At 47.6% G+C, this 18,090-nt stretch overlaps 1 protein-coding gene across 4 annotated transcripts in view; it reads left to right on the forward strand.

Annotated features, from left to right (window-relative positions):
* Positions 1–14,105: 14,105 nt before the first annotated feature.
* Positions 14,106–18,090, forward strand: part of OXNAD1 (oxidoreductase NAD binding domain containing 1) — a 95,583-nt gene continuing 91,598 nt past the window's right edge. The window contains exons 1-2 of one of the 4 annotated variants that reach the window (XM_069729953.1): positions 14,111–14,237; positions 17,825–17,864. The gene's annotated coding sequence lies outside the window, so the exon portion shown is untranslated. Of the gene's footprint in view, positions 14,257–17,824; positions 17,865–18,090 lie in introns of all 4 variants that reach the window. The other 3 variants (XM_069729950.1, XM_069729952.1, XM_069729951.1) reach the window with 3 other exon arrangements.

Below are 18,090 nucleotides of genomic sequence, written 5' to 3' on the forward strand. Positions count from 1 at the left end.
CAATGGTAAAAGGAGAAACTGAACCACGTACGTTGTTGTCCAATTTGTCCTGAGTACGCTGATACCTCATATGTGGGGGTAAACCACTGTTTGGGCGCACGGCAGGGCTTGGAAGGGAAGGAGCGCCATTTGACTTTTTGAATGAAAAATTGGCTGCACTCTTTAGCGGACACCATGTCACATTTGGAGAGCCCCCGTGTGCCTAAAAATTGGAGCTCCCCCACAAGTGACCCCATTTTGGAAACTAGACGCCCCAAGGAACTTATCTAGATGCATAGTGAGCCCTTTAAACCCCCAGGTGCTTCACAAATTGATCCGTAAAAATGAAAAAGTACTTTTTTTTCACAAAAAAATTCTTTTAGCCTCAATTTTTTCATTTTCACATGGACAACAGGATAAAATGGATCCTAAAATTTGTTTGGCAATTTCTCCTGAGTACACCGATACTTCACATGTGGGGGTAAACCACTGTTTGGGCACATGGTAAGGCTCGGAAGGGAAGGAGCGCCATTTGACTTTTTGAATGAAAAATTATCTCCATCGATAGCGGACACCATGTCGCGTTTGGAGAGACCCTGTGTGCTTAAACATTGGAGCTCCCCCACAAGTGACCCCATTTTGGAAACTGGACCCCCCAAGGAACTTATCTAGATGCCTAGTGAGCACTTTAAACCCTCAGGTGCTTCACAAATTGATCCGTAAAAATGAAAAAGTACTTTTTTTTCACAAAAAATTTATTTTCGCCTCAATTTTTTCATTTTCACATGGGCAATAGGATAAAATGGATCCTAAAATTTGTTGAGCAATTTCTCCCGAGTACGCCGATACCTCATATGTGGGGGTAAACCACTGTTTGGGCACACGGCAGGGCTCGGAAGGGAAGGCGCGCCTTTTAACTTTTTGAATGGAAAATTAGCTCCAATTGTTAGCGGACACCATGTCGCATTTGGAGAGCCCCTGTGTGCCTATGCAATGGAGCTCCCCCACAAGTGACCCCATTTTGGAAACTAGACCCCCCAAGGAACTTATCTAGATGCATACTGAGCACTTTAAACCCCCAGGTGCTTCACAGAAGTTTATAATGCAGAGCCATGAAAATAAAAAATAATTTTTCTTTTCTCAAAAATGATTTTTTAGCCTGGAATTTCCTATTTTGCCAATGGTAATAGGAGAAATTGGACCACAAATGTTGTTGTCCAGTTTGTCCTGAGTATGCAGATACCCCATATGTGGGGGTAAACCACTGTTTGGGCGCACGGCAGGGCTCAGAAGGGAAGGCACGCCATTTGGCTTTTTAAATGGAAAATTATCTCCAATCATTAGCGGACACCATGTCGCGTTTGGAGAGCCCCTGTGTGCCTAAACATTGGAGATCCCCCAGAAATTACCCCATTTTGGAAACTAGACCCCCAAAGGAACTAATCTAGATGTGTAGTGAGCACTTTGAACCCTCAAGTGCTTCACAGAAGTTTATAACGCAGAGCCATGAAAATAAAAAAAAAAAATTATTTTCTCAAAAATGAATTTTAGCCCGCAATTTTTTATTTTCCCAAGGGTAACAGGAGAAATTTGACCCCAAAAGTTGTTGTCCAGTTTCTCCTGAGTACGCTGATACCCCATATGTGGGGGTAAACCACTGTTTAGGCACATGCTGGGGCTCGGAAGTGAAGTAGTGACGTTTTGAAATGCAGACTTTGATGGAATGCTCTGCGGGCGTCACGTTGCGTTTGCAGAGCCCCTGATGTGGCTAAACAGTAGAAACCCCCCACAAGTGACCCCATTTTGGAAACTAGACCCCGAAAGGAACTTATCTAGATGTGAGGTGAGCACTTTGAACCCCCAAGTGCTTCACAGAAGTTCATAACACAGAGCAGTGAAAATAATAAATACGTTTTCTTTCCTCAAAAATAATTTTTTAGCCCAGAATTTTTTATTTTCCCAAGGGTTACAGGAGAAATTGGACCACAAAAGTTGTTGTCCAGTTTCTCCTGAGTACGCTGATACCCCATGTGTGGGGGTAAACCACTGTTTGGGCACACGTGGGGGCTCAGAAGGGAAGTAGTGACTTTTGAAATGCAGACTTTGATGGAATGGTCTGCGGGCGTCACATTGCGTTTGCAGAGCCCCTGGTGTGCCTAAACAGTAGAAACCCCCCACAAGTGACCCCATTTTGGAAACTAGACCCCCAAAGGAACTTATCTAGATGTGTGGTGAGCACTTTCAACCCCCAAGTGCTTTACAGAAGTTTATGACGCAGAGCCGTGAAAATAATAAATACGTTTTCTTTCCTCAAAAATAATTTTTTAGCCCAGAATTTTTTATTTTCCCAAGGGTTACAGGAGAAATTGGACCACAAAAGTTGTTGTCCAGTTTCTCCTGAGTATGCTGGTACCCCATGTGTGGGGGTAAACCACTGTTTGGGCACACGTCGGGGCTCAGAAGGGAAGTAGTGACTTTTGAAATGCAGACTTTGATGGAATGGTCTGCGGGCGTCACGTTGCGTATGCAGAGCCCCTGGTGTGCCTAAACAGTAGAAACCCCCCACAAGTGACCCCATTTTGGAAACTAGACCCCCCAAGGAACTTATCTAGATATGTGGTGAGCACTTTGAACCCCCAAGTGCTTCACAGACGTTTACAACGCAGAGCCGTGAAAATAAAAAATCATTTTTCTTTCCTCAAAAATGATGTTTTAGCAAGCAATTTTTTATTTTCTCAAGGGTAACAGGAGAAATTGGACCCCAGTAATTGTTGCGCAGTTTGTCCTGAGTATGCTGGTACCCCATATGTGGGGGTAAACCACTGTTTGGGCACACGTCGGGGTTCGGAAGTGAGGGAGCACCATTTGAATTTTTGAATACAAGATTGGCTGGAATCAATGGTGGCGCCATGTTGCGTTTGGAGACCCCCTGAAGTGCCTAAACAGTGGAAACCCCTCAATTCTACCTCCAACACACCCCTAACCCTTATCCCAACTGTAGCCGTAACCCTAATCACAACCCTAACCCCAACACACCCCTAACCACAACCCTAACCCCAACACACCCCTAACCCTAACCACAACCCTAATTCCAACCCAACTCTAAGGCTATGTGCCAACGTTGCGGATTCGTATGAGATTTTTCAGCATCATTTTTGAAAAATCCGCGGGTAAAAGGCACTGCGTTTTACCTGTGGATTTACCGTGGATTTCCAGTGTTTTTTGTGCGGATTTCACCTGTGGATTCCTATTGAGGAACAGGTGTAAAACGCTGCGGAATCCGCACAAAGAATTGGCATGCTGCGGAAAATACAACGCAGCGTTCCCGCGCGGTATTTTCTGCACCATGGGCACAGCGGATTTGGTTTTCCATATGTTTACATGGTACTGTAAACCCGATGGAACACTGCTGCGGATCCGCAGCGGCCAATCCGCACCGTGTGCACATAGCCTAATTCTAAAGGTATGTGCACACGCTGCGGAAAACGCTGCGGATCCGCAGCAGTTTCCCATGAGTTTACAGTTCAATGTGAACCTATGGGAACCAAAAATCGCTGTACACATGCTGCGGAAAAACTGCACGGAAACGCAGCGGTTTACATTCCGCAGCATGTCACTTCTTTCTGCGGATTCCGCAGCGGTTTTAGAACTGCTCCAATAGAAAATCGCAGTTGTAAAACCGCAGTGAAATGCGCAGAAAAACCGCGGTAAATCCACGATAAATCGGCAGCGGTTTAGCACTGTGGATTTTTCAAATCCGCTGCGGAAAAATCCGCATAGGACCAGAATACGTGTGCACATACCGAAACCCTAACCCTAGCCCTAACCCTAACCCTACCCCTAACCCTAGCCCTACCCCTACCCCTACCCCTAACCCTACCCCTAACCCTACCCCTAACCCTACCCCTACCCCTAACCCTAGTTCTTACCCCAACCTTAGTGAAAAAAAAAAAAATTCTTTATTTTTTTTATTGTCCCTATCTATGGGGGTGACAAAGGGGGGGGTCATTTACTATTTTTTTTATTTTGATCACTGAGATAGGATATATCTCAGTGATCAAAATTCACTCTGGAACGAATCTGCCGGCCGGTAGATTCGGCGGGCGCACTGCACATGCGCCCGCCATTTTGGAAGATGGCGGCGCCCAGGAAAGAAGACGGATGGACCTCGGGCGGCCAGGTAAGTATAAGGGGGGGGAGATCAGGGCACGGGGGGGGGCGTCGGAGCACGGGGGGGTGGATCGGATCATGGGGGGGGTGGATCGGAACACGAGAGGGAGGATTGGAGCACGGGGAAGGATTGGAGCACGGGGTGAGGGATCGCTGTGCGGGGGGGTGGATCGGAGCACGGGGGGGGGTCGCTGTGTGCGGGGGGGGGGATCGGAGTGCGGGGGGGTTTGATTGCAGCACAGGGGGTGTGATTGGTGCACGGGGAAGCGGACAGGAGGACGGGGGAGCGGAGCACAGGACGGAGGGGAGCGGACCACAGATCGGGGGGCTGGGGGGGCGATCGGAGGGGTGGGGTGGGTGCACATAAGTGTTTCCAGCCATGGCAGATGATATTGCAGCATCGGCCATGGCTGGATTGTAATATTTCACCAGTTTTTTAGGTGAAATATTACAAATCGCTCTGATTGGCAGTTTCACTTTCAACAGCCAATCAGAGCGATCGTAGCCACGAGGGGGTGAAGCCACCCCCCCTGGGCTAAACTACCACTCCCCCTGTCCCTGCAGATCGGGTGAAATGGGAGTTAACCCTTTCACCCGGCCTGCAGGGACGCGATCTTTCCATGACGCATATGCTGCGTCATGGGTCGGAATGGCACCGACTTTCATGACGCAGCGTATGCGTCAAAGGTCGGGAAGGGGTTAAGAACAGCGGGCGGGCGCACAGGGGGTGGGAGGGGGTTGGAAACATGGATCTTTATTTTAAACACGAGAAACAAAAAAAAAAAGGAATATTCATATCTTCTTTACAGCAAACGCTGCTGCAGAGAAGATATGAATGGCGGCTTCAGCACCAGCTGCAGGGGACAGCGCAAAACTTTAGCACTGTCTCCTGCACAGTGCGTGTGGTACCCAGTGGGCACACGGGCAGCACACGTGTGCCGCACGTGTGCCACAGAAACGCACAGGCACACGGACATGGATAATTCCGGTACCGATTTTTCCGGTACCGGAATTATCTGGACGTGTGGGACTGCCCTAACCAGGTTTTTGCTTCCTAATCTGAGAGCAACATGATGTAGGGGCAGACACCCTGATTCCAGCAATGTGGCCTTTACTGGGATGCTTGCTGCAGTTTTGATAAAATCACTAATTTATCAACAGGATATTATCAGTACTGGACTAGTAAACCAGCTGCCATGTAGTATTCATGTGCTCTATACAACCCTACTTCACCACTGATTAGCAGCGTTCTGCCTATGAACAGTGCACACTAGAGTTGAACGACTTTTACTTTTTTAGGATCGAGTCGGGTTTCATGAAACCCGACTTTGTCAAAAGTCGGGTCGGGTGAAATCGGCCGATTATTTTGAAAAGTCGGGAGTCAACCGAAACACGAAACCCAATGCAAGTCAATGGGGAATCAAAGTCGGCAGTGAGTGGAGGACAGGAAAACATGTACAGTGCCCATTTTAATGCCAAAAACATCAATTCTTATTTCTTAAGCTTGTCAATCTTAATCTACCGTACTTTATAATAATAGTTAGGCATTGAAAACGGGGTCATTTGGCTAAAGTTGTGGGGGGTAGGGCTGGCTCAAGATTTTCGTGGGCCCATGAAACGCGGAATACGTCACGGCGGTGGAGCAGGGAGAGGTATTTCAACTTTGCAAGTGCTGTGATCCTGAGCAAGCAGGGGGTCCCACTCGTTGGCACTTGGCACTGGCACAGGGCCCCTCATAGTATGGAGGTGTGTTTGACGGCGGGTGGCGCCTCCCACTGCCAGAGACACTTTTGCGTACTATGAGGGGCCCTGTGCCAGTGACGTCGCCAACGAGTATGCCCCCCACCTGATGAAGGAACCTGCACTTTCATCTGCACCTTCCTCTTAGTCCCCGTGTAAGGTGGTATAGTATGCGGGAAGAGGAACCTGACTTTCAGCAGGGTCAGATTCTGGCTGTGTAGCGTGCAAGGGAAATGTAGCGGTCTGGGTCAATGTACCAGCAGTGTCATCTAGCATTGGCTGGGCAATGGGCAGGATGAGGAGGAAACACAGATATAGGCCCAAATAATAAAGTGGGCTAAATGCAGTTCAAAATTGGTAACAGGACTAAACAGGTGGCTTTGCTTTCTTCAGTGGAGGACAACTGTAATGAGTGGCAGACACAGTTAGTAGGCCCAAATACAAAAGTAGGCTAAATGCAGTTCAAAATTGGTAACAGGACTAAACAGGCAGCATAGCTAGGTACAGGGGTGGGCTCCTCTGCTGAGTAGCAGACAGTGGTAGTAGGCGCAAAGTATTAACTCGTCTAAATGGAGGCCAGGGCCCCTGTATATTTTAACTATTATCTATCATTTCAACAAATTTGTATTGGCGGTGCCATTGAAGGATTTAACAGCACAGACTACACAGTGGTGGAGCAGGGAGAGGTAAGTATTACAAGTGGTAGAGCACTGTTCGAGCTGGGGGGAACACTCTCTCGTGGGCGGTGGTACTGGCACAGGGCCCCTTATATTACGACGGTGTGTCTGACGTTGGTTGTGCACCACCAACGGCAGAGACACTTCATTGTACTATGAGGGACCCTGTGCCAGTGCCGTCACCCAAGAGTGGGCACACCCACCTGTCCAGGCAAACGGCACTCGCACGGGTGCTTGCGCCAGGTGGTGACCACGGCCCTGTGGGGGGAGTCAGCCAATTTAAGGAGGTATAAAAATGGCCTATGGTGGACACTCAGCAGCTGCAAATGGCGGAATTGGAGAAGTCAGTAAGAGGAGGCCAAAAGCAAGACATTTTTCAGACAAGCTACGTGTCAGCAGGAGAAGGTGGGGCAAAATAATTTGAAATCCATGATGGGTTCATTTTAATGAAGGATAGATCATCAACATTCTGGGTAGCCCGAACCAGCAGCACTGAAGACTCTTTCTGATAGCACACTAGAAGCAGGGCAAGCGAGCTTCTGTAATGCATATTCTGCCAATTCAGGCCAGGTGTCTATTTTAGATGCCCAGTAATCAAAGGGGAATTACCGGTGAGGGAGAACATCGATAAGGGAGGAAAAGTAGTTCGTAACCATACTGGACAAATGCTGTCTCCTGTTACTTTGAATCTATGCAGTGGCAGAAAGTGGCTGGAAGATATATGAAAAAATACAAGGACTGTAGTACAATTTCAATCTCCCTACAATGATCTCAGGAAAAGTATGACAGCAATAAAAAGGACTGCTGCACACAAAAGTGTGGACAAAGAAACAAGAGAACTGTGCAGAAAGGACCAACAGGATTTTTGCTTTGAAAAAAGCAGTTGGTTTGCACAGTGGCGTGCAAACAGCAATGCAGCTATCAGGGAGCCTTATAAGGCTGGGGTCACACTGCGTTAGTGCAACCCGTTTAGCGCTAAGCGCTAGCGGGTTGCGCTAACGCAATGTCTTTTTCGGGGTCGCGTTAAACGTCCCCGCTCTCACAGATCCCCGATCTGCGAGAGCGGGGAACGGACCTCGGGCGCGCCGCGGACGCTGCAAGCAGCGTCCGAGGCGCGCTACAAAAGAACAGCACATCGCTAGCGCGTGCCGAAAATGACACGCGCTAGCAATGCGCTTTAACATTGCGGGCAATGGGAGCGCTAACGGACGCGTTGCACGGCGTTAATTTCGCCGTGCAACGCTGTCCGCTAGCGCTCACATTAAAACGCAATGTGAACCTAGCCTAAGGCAGCCTAATAAGCTACAGAGCTGATGCACAAAAATATAGCCTCCACTGTCCCTGCAAACAAATGGTGGTATTGGACAGTGGAAATCGCTACAGCACAAGCAGTTTCGGGGGTTAATCTTCCCTCCCTAACTATACCCCTTCTTCTGATGAAGCTGCGGCAACCTCTCCCTATGCTACGATCAGCAGAAGTAAGATGGCAGTCGGCGTGCACGCCCCTTTATAGCCCCTGTGACGCCGCAGAAAGCAAGCCAATCACTGCCATGCCCTTCTCTAAGATGGTGGGGACTGAGACCTATGTCATCACGCTGCCCACACTCTGCGTCCTCCTTCATTGGCTGAAAAATGGCGCTGAAAGCGTCATAAGAAACGCGACTTTGGCGCGAAGATCGCCGAACTCATGGCCGATCCCGCACTAGGATTGGGTCAGGTTTCATGATACCCGACTTTGCCGAAAGTTGGCGATTTTTGAATTTGTCCGATCCGTTTCGCTCAGCCCTAGTGCACTTAGAAAGCTTCCAATCAGTGGTGGGGGTGGGGTTATACAGAGCTCAGCATTTAGTGTATGTGTCCACGGGCCGTTTTACATCCGGGCTAGCTGCGGATTGAACGCTGCGTCCAGATGCTACAGCATAGTGGAGGGGATTTTATGAAATCCCGTCTCCACTATGCGTGGTAACACGCATCCGGCGGCCCTGCGATTCTGGACATGTGGCGCGTCTTTTTAGATCGCAGCATGTCCGTTTACCTTGCGGCGATGCTGTGCCGCCGCAAGGTAAATCACAGGGCCCTATGCGTGGGGTGCGTTGATTCCGGATGTGTGCAATGAACACATCTGGCATCATCGCGTCTCCAGAAGGGGGCGGGGCTTTGGGCAGAATGAGTTTTCCGCTCCGTCCAAAGCGCCGGCCATCCTGAAGGTGGACACATACCCGTAGAGAACTGCCAGATCTGCAGTAGCCTATTTAATGATATATCACTGGAATCAGGATATCTGCCCCTACATCATGCTGCTTTCAGTTGAAATAACAAAAACCTACTGCCAGATTCACTTTAGGAAAAAAAACGGTACCGGAGATATCCGTGTCCGTGTGTAATACTTGCGGCACGTGTGGCAACTGTGTGCCGCATCAGTACCACATGGACAGCTGCCGGGGATGAAGCACTACAGTAAGCGCTGTTCCCCGGCGGCTGGTGCTGAAGACAGCTCTCATCATTCTCCCCTGCTCTGCCGATGATCGGCGAAAGTGGAAGAGAATGATGAGTTATATTAAAGTCTGAATGATGACAGCAGGTGGGGGCTTTAGAGACTATTACCCCCATCATTCAACACCTGCTGCCGCTAATAACAGTGACCGCAGGAGCAGATGATCGGGGTATTCCTCAGCCGCCGCCTGCGCTATAACTAAATAAATGAATGAAAAACCCGGCATGGGTTCCCCCCTATTTTCTTTAACCAACCAGGCAAAACTCACAGCTGGAGGCTGCAACCCTCAGCTGTGAGCTTCAGCGAGGCTGGTTATCAAGAATAGAGGGGTCCCCACGCAGTTTTTTTCAATTCTTTAAATACATAATTTAAAAAACCGGCATGGGGTCCCCCCCAATTTTGACAACCAGCATTGCTAAATCTCACAGCTGCGGGCTGCTATTCTCAGGCTGGTAAGGGGCCATTGATATATGCTCCCCCCAGCCTAAAAATAGCAGCCCGCAGCTGCCCAGAAAAGGCACATCTACTAGATGCACCTATTCTGGCACTTTGTCCGGCTCTTCCCACTTGCTCTGTAGCGGTGGCAAGTGGGGTTCATATTTGTGGGTTTGATGTCACCTTTGTATTGTCAGGTGACATCAAGCACACGGCTTAGTAATGGAGAAGCGTCTATAAGACACCTATCCATTACTAATCCTATAGTTACATGGTAAATAAACACACAGCCAGAATAAAGTCCTTTCATTGAAAAAATGACTCCTTCAACCCCTTTCTGCTAGCTGAAGGAATAGTACGTCAGCTGGCAGTATCCCCGCTTTGAGGTGGGCTCCAGTGGTGAGCCTACCTCAAAGCCGCGACATGTCAGCTGTTTTCAACAGCTGACATGTGCGCGCAATGGGCGTGACCAGAATCGCAATCCGCTCGCACCCATTAACTAGTTAAATGCTGCTGTCAAACTCTGACAGCGGCATTTAACCCTTAACCCCCAAGGGTAGTTTGCATGTTAACAACCGGGCCAATTTTTACAATTCTGACCATTGTCCCTTTATGAGGTTATAACTCTGGAACGCTTCAACGGATCCTGATGATCCTGACATTGTTTTCTCGGGACATATTGTACTTCATGATAGTGGTAAAATTTCTTTGATATTACCTGCGTTTATTTGTGAAAAAAACGGAAAATTGGCAAGAATTTAGAAAATTTCGCAACTTTATTTTATTTTTTTATGCCCTTAAATCACAGAGATATGTCACATAAAATACTTAATAAGTAACATTTCCCACATGTGTACTTTACATCAGCACAATTTTCGAACCAAAATGTTTTTTTGTTAGGGAGTTATTAGAGTTAAAAGACCAGCAATTTCTCATTTTTAAAACACTATTTTTTTTTAGGGACCACATCACATTTGAAGTCACATTAAGGCTGCCGTCACACTAGCAGCATTTGGTCAGTATTTTACATCAGTATTTGTAAGCCAAAACCAGGAGTGGAACAATTAGAGGAAAAGTATAATAGAAACATATGCACCACTTCTGCATTTATCACCCACTCCTGGTTTTGGCTTACAAATACTGATGTAAAATACTGACCAAATACTGCTAGTGTGACGGCAGCCTAAGGGGTCTATATGATAGAAAATACCCAACTGTGACACCATTCTAAAAACTACACCCGCTCAAGGTGCTCAAAACCATATTCAAGAAGTTTATTAACCCTTCAGGTGTTTCGCAGGAATTTTTGGAATGTTTAAAAAAAAAATGAACATTTAACTTTTTTTCACAAAAAATTTACTTCAGCTCCAATTTGTTTTATTTTACCAAGGGTAACAGGAGAAATTGGACCCCACATGTGGGGGTAAACTACTGTTTGGGCGCATGGCAGAGCTCAGAAGGGAAGGAGCGCCATTTGACTTTTCAATGCAAAATTGACTGGAATTGAGATATGACGCATTTGGAGAGCCCCTGATGTGCCTAAATATTGAAACCCCCCACCATTGACACCATTTTGGAATGTAAACCCCCTATGGAACTTATCTAGATGTGTGGTGAGCACTTTGACCCACCAAGTGCATCGCAGAAGTTTATAATGTAGAGCCGTAAAAAATAAAAAAACATATTTTTTCACAAAAATGATATTTTTGCCCCCAATTTTTTATTTTCCCAAGGGTAACAGAAGAAATTGGACACAAAAGGTTGTTGTCCAATTGGTCCTGAGTACGCTGACACCCCATATGTCGGGGTAAACCACTGTTTGGGCGCATGGCAGAGCTCGGAAGGGAAGGAGCGCCCCTTTGGAAAGCAGACTTACATGGATTGGTCTGCAGGCGTCACGTTGCATTTGCAGAGCCCCTGATGTACCTAAACAGTAGAAACCCCCAAGTGACCCCATATTGGAACCTAGACCCCCCAAGGAACTTATCTAGATGTGCTGTGAAAACTTTGAACCCCCAAGTGTTTCACTACAGTTTATAACGCAGAGACGTGAAGATAAAGAAAAAAATTTTTCCACAAAAATTATTTTTTAGCCCCCAGTTTTGTATTTTCCCAAGGGTAACAGGAGAAATTGGGCCCCAAAAGTTGTTGTCCAATTTGTCCTGAGTACGCTGATACCCCATATGTTGGGGTAAACCCCTGTTTGGGCGCACTAGAGAGCTCGGAAGGGAAGGAGCACTGTTTTACTTTTTCAACGCAGAATTGGCTGGAATTGAGATCGGATGCCATGTCGCGTTTGGAGAGCCCCTGATGTGCCTAAACAGTGGAAACCCCCCAATTCTAACTGAAACCCAAACCCAAACACACCCCTAACCCTAATCCCAACCATAACCATAACCACACCCTTAACCCTAATTCCAACTGTAAATGTAATCCAAACCCTAACTGTAGCCCCAACCCTAACCCTAATGGGAAAATGGAAATAAATACATTTTTTAAATTTTATTATTTTTCCCTAACTAAGGGGGTGATGAAGGGGGGTTTGATTTACTTTTATAGCGGTTTTTTTAGCGGATTTTTATGATTGGCAGCCGTCACACACTGAAAGACGCTTTTTATTGCAAAAAATAGTTTTTGCGTTACCACATTTTGAGAGCTATAACTTTTCCATATTTTGGTTCACAGAGTCATGTGAGGTCTTGTTTTTTATGGGACGAATTGATGTTTTTATTGGTAACATTTTCGGGCACGTGACATTTTTTATCGCTTTTTATTCTGATTTTTGTGAGGCAGAATGACCAAAAACCAGCTATTCATGAATTTCTTTTAGGGGAGGCATTTATACCGTTCCGCGTTTGGTAAAATTGATAAAGCAGTTTTATTCTTTGGGTCAGTACGATTACAGCGACACCTCATTTATATAATTTTTTTTACAAAAAATTTTATATAAAAAATAATTATTTTTGCATCGCTTAATTCTGAGGACTATAACTTTTTTATTTTTTCGCTGATGATGCTGTATGGCGGCTCGTTTTTTTGCGGGACAAGATGACGTTTTTAGCGGTACCATGGTTATTTATATCCGTCTTTTTGATCGCGTGTTATTCCACTTTTTGTTTGGCGTTATGATAATGCGTTGTTTTTTTTGCCTCTTTTTTTACGGTGTTCACTGAAGGGGTTAACTAGTGGGATAGTTTTACAGGTCGGGTCGTTACGGATGCGGTGATACTAAATTTGTGTACTTTTATTGTTTTTTTTATTTAGATAAAAAAATGTGTTTATTGGAACAATATATTTTTTTCTTTTAGGATTTTTTTGTTTTTTACACATGTAAATATATATTTTTTTTACTTAGTGCACTATGTCAGATCAGCGATCTGACAGGCATTGTATGGAGGCTTGCAGGCGCCTAAGAGCAGGCGCTTGTAAGCCACCTCCCTGCAGGACCAGGAAGCAGCCCTGCAGCCATGTTGGATCCGGGGCCTACAGGGAGGAGGACGTAGGAGACCCTCTGAATAACGCGATCACATCGCGTTGTTCCGAGGGTCTCAGTGAAGCCCACAGGTAGCCCCCTCCCTGCGCGATGCTTCCCTATGCCGCCGGAACGCTGCAATCGTGTTTGATCGCAGTGTTCCGGGGGTTAATGTGCCGGGAGCGGTTTGTGACTGCTCCTGGTACATAGTGCTGGATGTCAGCTGTAAAAATCAGCTGACACCCGGCAGCGATCGGCCGCTCTCCCACCGTGAGTATGGCCGATCGACTATGATGTACTATCCCGTCACTGGGAATTAAATCCCAGGTCACCTCGATGGGATAGTACGTCATATGGGATTAAGGGGTTAACAAGCGCTGCCAGCCGCAAGTACTCGCACCGCTGACCCCCGTCACGTGATGGGGGGTCATCGGCGCGTTGCCATCACAACCAGGTCTCCTTGAGACCTCTATGGTTGTTGATGGCAGATTGCTATGAGTGAGAGGATACAGTAGGCGAGGGTGGAGATAAGAGGCACAATGCACAGATGTAGCAGGGGAGGGTCCTGCAGGCCTAGGTAAAATAAGTGCACAGATGTATTTTTTGCTGCAGTCCTAGGTAAAATAACAGTGCACAGACGTAGCAGAGAGGAGTTTTTGCTCCAGTCCAAATTGAGACCATAAAAAGTGTAAAATCAGAGAATACCACATGTAGTGTGACTGCAGCACAACCCGCTCTGCTACATCAGTGCACAGTGACTTTACATTATTTGTGGTGTTGCATTACTGTATGGCGCTGATGACAGTGTAGCGCAGCTCAGATGGCAGCAGCAGGTTTACCTGCAGTCCTATGTAAAGCTACAGATGAGACTATCTCGTGGACTGCATGACACCAGACTCCGGCCGCCGCGCACAGCCTCGGGTGACGGCTCCTCCGCCTGCTGCCTTTTTTTCTCTCTTCTCATAAAGTCTCGGTGAGACCGGAGCAGGGGCCGGGGCTGGTGACGAGCACACTGGAGTAAGCGTCTCCATTGTTCTCTCTCCATAGCCGGGCCTGGATTCCCGGGAGGGAGGCGCTGAGGCCGCACAGTCAGTGAGCACATTACTACTACCGGCCGCCGGCACTCCGCCCACACACGTGACCGAGCACGTGGTCAGGGCAGCAGCACAGCTCCTTTCTCTGTACACGCCGGTAATGAACCCGGAAGTCACCAATGTCACCCTCCATCCTGTGCACGGGAGCCGGCAAGTTGTAAGTGCGCTTCCTGCAGGTGAGGGCTCCTCTCACAGGTCTGTGTGCACTGATTGCGGCCATGATACCGGCACGTCCTCCTGCTGTATCTCTTCTGTATGACTGGCACTATGCGCCCCATTATCGGGGTAGTGTGCCCCAGAACCGGGGAGAGAGTGTGCCCCAGAACCGGGGAGAGAGTGTGCCCCCAATATCGGGGAGAGAGTGTGCTCCCAATACCGGGGAGAGAGTGTGCCCCCAATACCGGGGAGAGAGTGTGCCCCCAATACCGGGGAGAGAGTGTGCCCCAGAACCGGGGAGAGAGTGTGCTCCCAATACCGGGGAGAGAGTGTGCCCCAGAACTGGGGAGAGAGCGTGCGCCAGAACCGGGGGGAGTGTGTGCCCCAATACCGGGGAGAAAGCGTGCCCCAATACCGGGGAGAGAGTGTGCCCCAATATCGGGGAGAGAGCGTGCCCCCAATACCGGGGAGAGAGCGTGCCCCCAATACCGGGGAGAGAGCGTGCCCCCAATACCGGGGAGAGAGCGTGCCCCCAATACCGGGGAGAGAGCGTGCCCCCAATACCGGGGAGAAAGCGCGCCCCAGAACCGGGGAGAGAGTGTGCCCCCAATACCGGGGAGAGAGTGTGCCCCAGAACCGAGGAAAGAGTGTGCCCCCAATACCGGGGAGAGAGTGTGCCCCAGTAGCGGGGAGGATGCAGTGTGTGCTGGGAGCAGTGAGGACCTTCTACATACAGGTATCTGACATGGAACCACATGTCTCCTGTCTGCCCTAAGGCTTCTTTCACATGTCCTTGTCTCCTGGTGTGCTGTCAGTTTTCATAGGTAGACTGTCCTTGTCTCCTGGTGTGCTGTCAGTTTTCATAGGTAGACTGTCCTTGTCTCCTGGTGTGCTGTCAGTTTTCATAGGTAGACTGTCCTTGTCTCCTGGTGTGCTGTCAGTTTTCATAGGTAGACTGTCCATGTCTCCTGGTGTGCTGTCAATTTTCATAGGTAGACTGTCCTTGTCTCCTGGTGTGCTGTCAGTTTTCATAGGTAGACTGTCCTTGTCTCCTGGTGTGCTGTCAGTTTTCATAGGTAGACTGTCCTTGTCTCCAGGACATGTGGTGTCAGTTTTCACACGTACCGGAGAGACACACACACAGAGACATGTCTGTTTGTTACCAGTATCGGAAATATCAGGACTTGTGAAACCAGCCTAACAGTGATGTGGTCTTATACGGCCTGTTTTTTTATATTCTTTCTTTATTATTTTGTTCACACTGAAGTTACAGTGTGTCTCATGCAGGCACCAGAAGACTCCGGGCACATACCTCCATCCCCATACACCTCTATGACCCCCGTCAGCTCAGATCCATGTCCCGCTTCCATTATTTTCTTCAGACAGGTACCATTAATGCTACGTTCACATTTGCGGTGTTGGGCGCAGCGTCATCGACGCAACCCACAACGCATATACACAACACAGCGTTTTGTGACGCATGCGTTGTCATAAAATAGTAAAGTTCAGGAATTTTGGCGCAGGGAAAATGCTACAAGTAGCGTCGTCCGCACCCTGTCTCGTGCGTCAAAATGACGCATGCGTCGTAAAACGCATTACAACGCATGTCCATGCGCCCCCCATGTTAACGATAGGGGCGCATGACGCATGCGTCGGTATCCGTCGACGACGCTGCGCCCAACAACGCAAATGTGAACGTAGCCTAACATGTATATTGTTATACACAGCACAGGGAATAATTAGTGTAATTGTCAGTGATGAGGCCACGGTGTAAGGGAGGCGCCCTGCCATATTGTCTGCACTGTATGACCCCCACAATCCCTGCCTGACAGCTGGTCCAGTCACCTCATCTAATAAAATCATATGTGTGTATCTATAGTCATGTCCGAAAATGTTGGCACCCTTGAATTTGTTCCAGAAAATGAAGTTTTTCTCCCAGAAAATTATTGCAATTGCCCTTTGTGTGAATTGGAACAACACAAAAAAAAATACAAAAACAAAGGTCAAATTGGACACAGTTTCACTGAAAACTCCAAAAAATGGTCCAGACAAAATTGTTGACACCCTTTGGAATATACCCTTTCAATCACTTCTTATAACCATCAACAAGCTTCTTACACCTCTCAACTGGAATGTTGGACCTCTCTTTTGCAAACTGCTACAAGTCTCTCATATTTGCAGGGTGCCTTCTCCCAACAGCAATTTTAAAGGGAACGTGTCACCCCCAAAATCGAAGGTGAGCTAAGCCCACCAGCATCAGGGGCTTATCTGCAGCATTCTGTAATGCTGTAGATAAGCCTCCAATGTATCCTGAAAGATGAGAAAAAGAGGTTAGATAATACTCACCCAGGGGCCGTCCCGGTACGATGGGTGTCGTGGTCTGTTCCGGGGCCTCCCATCTTCTTACAATGACGTCCTCTTCTTATCTTCACGCTGCGGCTCCGGTGCAGGCGTACTTTGTCTGCCCTGTTGAGGGCAGAGCAAAGTACTGCAGTGCGCAGGCAGCGGGAAAGGTCAGAGAGGCCCGGCTCTAGGAGATAGGAGGCGCCGGACCGGGACCGCCCCTGGGTGAGTATAATCTAACCTCTTTTTCTCATCTTTTAGGATACATCGGGGGCTTATCTGCAGCATTCCAGAATGCTGTAGATAAGCCCCTGATGCTGGTGGGCTTAGCTCACCTTCGATTTTGAGAGTGACAGGTTCCCTTTAAGATCTCTCTACAGGTGTTCAATGGGATTTAGATCTGGACTCATTGCTGGCCACTTCAGAACTCTCCAGCACTTTGTTTCCATCCATTTCTTGGTGCTTCTTGAAGTATGTTTGGGGTCATTGTCCTGCTGGAAGACCCATGACCTAGGACGCAAACCCAGCTTTCTGACACTGGGCACTACATTGCAAACCAAAATCTGTTGGTAATCTTCAGATTTCATGATGCCTTGCACACAGTCAACGCACCCAGTGCCAGAAGCAGCAAAACAACCCAAAAACATCTGTAAACCTCCACCATATTTGACTGTAGGTACTATGTTCTTTTCTTTGTAGGCCTCATTCTGTTTTTGGTAAACAGAATGATGTGCTTTACCAGAAAGCTCTGTCATGGTCTCATCAGTCCAGAAGACGTTTTCCCAGAAGGATGTTTTACGTTCAATTTAGCAAACTGCAGTCTAGCTTTTTATGTGCCAGCATTGGGGTCCTCCTGGGTCTCCTGCCATAGCATTTAATTTCATTCAAATGTCAAGGATTAGTTCAGACTGACATTGATGAACCCCGAGCCAGCAGGACAGCCTGAATTTCTTTGTAACTTGCTTGGGGCTGCTTATCGACCATCCGGACTATTTTGTGTTGCAACTTTTCATATATTTTTCTCTGCCGTCCAGGGAGATTAGCTACAGTGCCTTTGGTTGTAAAATTCTGGATTATATTACGCACCGTGGATAAAAGAACATAAAGATCTCTGGAGATGGACTTGTAACCTTGAGATTGTTGCTATTGTTCAGCAATTTTGGTTCTCAAGTCCTCAGACAGTTCTCTTCTCTTTCTGTTCTCCATGCTTAGTGTGGCACAAAATGCAAAAATGTAGTCAACTTCTCCCCTTATCTGGTTTCAGGTGTGATTTTCAGATTACCCACACCTCATACTTGCCACAGGTGAGTTTGAACAGCATCACATGATTGAAGCAAAATTGTTTACCCACAATTTTGGAATTGTCAACAAGTTTGTCCAGCATATTTTGTTGTTTTTTTTTATGTGAGATGATGTCCAATTGAACTTTTTGTCTTATTCCAAGACACAAAGGAAATAAACGTGTAATTGCAATACTTTCCTGGAACAATTTCAAGGGTGCCAACACTTTCGGCCATGACTGTATACCGT

Source organism: Ranitomeya imitator, chromosome 6, assembly GCF_032444005.1.
Source record: "Ranitomeya imitator isolate aRanImi1 chromosome 6, aRanImi1.pri, whole genome shotgun sequence".
NCBI lineage: Eukaryota > Metazoa > Chordata > Amphibia > Anura > Dendrobatidae > Ranitomeya > Ranitomeya imitator.